The sequence below is a fragment of the Colobus angolensis genome, unplaced genomic scaffold, assembly GCF_000951035.1.
Source record: "Colobus angolensis palliatus isolate OR3802 unplaced genomic scaffold, Cang.pa_1.0 Scaffold102, whole genome shotgun sequence".
Classification (NCBI taxonomy): Eukaryota; Metazoa; Chordata; class Mammalia; order Primates; family Cercopithecidae; genus Colobus; species Colobus angolensis.
The window spans coordinates 3440460-3443428 of NW_012111142.1; the positions used below are offsets into that span (position 1 = coordinate 3440460).

The following is a 2969-nucleotide window of genomic DNA, read 5'->3' on the forward strand; positions in this document are numbered from 1 at the left end:
GCGACTTGTCCAGAATCAAAGAGCAAATTAGGGACTGAGTCATGGCAGAAATACGGGGCCCCTGACAACCAGTCAGGCTCGCACTCCCCCGAGAGGCAACAACCCCAGGGCGTGTGTAGCAAGGACTAGAGCAGGGGTGTGTGGAGAGGAGAGAGTCAGCAAAGAGGGCAGCAAAAGAACAGCCACGCTGCATGCTCTTGGGTCCCTCCAAGTGAGGTCAGGGTGCCCCAGCTCCCTATTTGCACTTGGCACCAGGGACCCCCAGTCCCTTTCTTCAGGGCCCCAAAGGGAAACTGGAGCCCGGGATTGGCAACCTGGAATCAGGGGACCCCACTGGACTCTTACCAACGATTTGATGATGCTATTCAGTTGATTGATTTTTACGGACCTCGAGTCCAGGGCTGCTGGTACTCGCTCTTCTTGGCACAGGCTCTGAGGTGCATGTAGAGAAGAGGAGGTGGAGGAGGAATGGGGGAGAGGTAGAGAGAACAATCATTAGGGCTGGGGTGTGTGTGGGCTGTCTCAGCTGGCAGAGGGGCACCCAGTCCCCTCTGTGGGAGGAGGTTGGAGGGCTGGCCTGCAGGGTCACTGCACCTCCACCCAGAGCCTCTTACCTCCAGATCCTTGAGGGGTGCAGATGACGTAGGGCCCTCTCCGTCGATACCTGTTGCTGACTACAAGAGATGAGAGTGCACATGGAGATGTTCTGTTCCCCTCAGTGTCTAAGCCCTCTGACTTCCGTTCTTCCCCATCAACTGGCAACATTTTCTTTTCTGCCTATCTTGGACCCTTTGTCCCATAACTCCTTTACACCAACTTCTCTCATGGTTCTTATCTCCCCACCATCCCACCCTGGGGCCCTTTCAGTGACTCCTGATGGCAAGTGGCTGTTCTCATTGTCCTGGCTTCCCCTTGAGACTGGGGATGAGGAAAATCAAACAGCAATGACCATATCCTGGGTGTCCTGGGTGTTTAAGCAGGCCATGTACTAGGGATTAACATAAAACACTAACAAATCTCATTTAAACCTCACAAATGGAAGTCAAACAATAATACCACCTTTATTATACAGATGTGCAAAGAGAGGCCCAAAGAGCTCAAGCAATTCACCCTAAATCATATCCCTAGCAGATGGAGAGGCAGGATTCAAACCAAGAATTATTAACTAGTACCCAACAGTCCATCCACAGTCTTAACAATTACCCTCTACTGCCCCTTGGGCCCCCTGTCCCTAGGAGCCTGGTCAGCCAAGACTCACATCCCCAAGTGAGTGGCAACCACCAGAAGTGGCTGTCTCAGGGCTACTGCCATTTGTTTTCCTGTTCTTCTTTGCTCCTGCTGGGAGCAAAGGAAACAGGGCTGTTTCTCTGCCAATATTCTTTTAACTGTGGGAAAGAAGAGCAGTAATCCTCATGGAACCATCAGCCCCTACAGCCACATCCTCCTTTACAGTTTTTACAAAATACTCTTATACACCTCTGATTTAATGACACCAACAACTGTACAAGGTGTTGTCACAATCATTTAGTGACTGAGAGGGACTGATATCATGGCTAGGAAAAAAAAAAGGAAAGGAAAAGGTGATACTGGAACTTTGAAATCAGTCTTCTGACTCCAAGCTCGGGGGTTTTGAGAAGAATCAGCAGCTGCCTGGGACCAAAACCAGAGGCAGAGGTAGAAAAGTAAACATTAAGTAGGCAGGAACTCTGTGCCGTGTGATTTAGAGTCATACATCCTCACATGTCTGTTAGTGTGAAGAAGTGCACCAGTACCTCTCAAATTTTTATATCAATGTGTCCTGGCTGTTAGTGTGAAGAAGTGCACCAATACCTCTCAAATTTTTATATCAATGTGTCCTCATGGCAGAAGGCAGCCTTTCTGTGAAATCTGGGAATTTATCAGAAAGAGGACAACCCAAGCCTCATTTCAGAAAGAAGTCTGATATACTCTTGGAAACCTGTGACTGCCATCCCTAAGTACATTAATGTTTTTTCTCCTGATCTCAAGAGAATCAAGGGAAACTGATGCTTCAGAAAGATGTCCCATATTTATCCCGTGGCACTCAAGGTAAACCAGGTTGAGATAATATGAGGAAGATTCAAGCTGTCAAGTTCAGTTTCCCAAGATCTATTCCACAGAAGATGAGCAAATCTCACTTCAGAGAACACTGACTGAAGGGCAGTCTGGTCCCAGAACCATGGAGAATTAGAATATGAGGTGGAGAACTCAGAACAAAATGTTAAAATCTCTCTCTGGAAAGTAGAAACCTGGGAGAAAACCAAACCAAACCAATTCTCTCATTGTCACCCAGAGATACTGTCAATGTTTTGCGCTCATGGGGGAAGTGTAGGCTTTTCCCCCTGTCAACGTCGATGTTAAGGGAGTGAGGCCGCCTGGAACCTCTTGCTCCTAGGTCCCACAGTCTCCATTCCCCTTTCAGCTGGAAATTTGTGTTGTGACCAGAGGAACCAGAAATGGGGTGAGAACGCTTAGGGGACTGGGTCATAAGATCAAAGGCCAGTCTTCCAGTAATGACAGTTCCTAGGCAGACTGTGACATCACTACATTCCACTGCTCCTAGTGAGGGGGAGGGACCACATCAGCGTAATGTCCTAGTCACCACTCCACTATGGGGGAGGGAAACACAAGGTTGGGACCCAGGTCCTTGGAGACGCCAGTGCAAAGAGCCCAGGGAGGTCGACCTTGAGGCAGCAGGATGGGAGGGCAGAGTCTGCAGCAGGGAGCCCCAGGAGTCACCAGCCCAAAGTCACCTGGGGATGACCCGGGGATGACTCCGGAGGGCAGGGCCTGGGGCTGGGGGACAAAGGTCCCTAGAGATGCAAGCCCAAAGAGCCCAGGGAGGTCAAGCTTGGGGAAGCAGGAGATGAGGGCCCAGTAATGCAGCGGGAAGCCCCAGGAGTTACCCGCCCAAAGTCACCCTGGGGTGCTTGACAAGGGCAGGGACTGGG

General features: G+C 50.2%; 1 pseudogene; it reads right to left on the minus strand.

Moving 5' to 3' along the window:
* The window catches only part of LOC105511376, an 8102-nt pseudogene that overhangs the window by 4539 nt on the left and 594 nt on the right, over nucleotides 1-2969 (minus strand).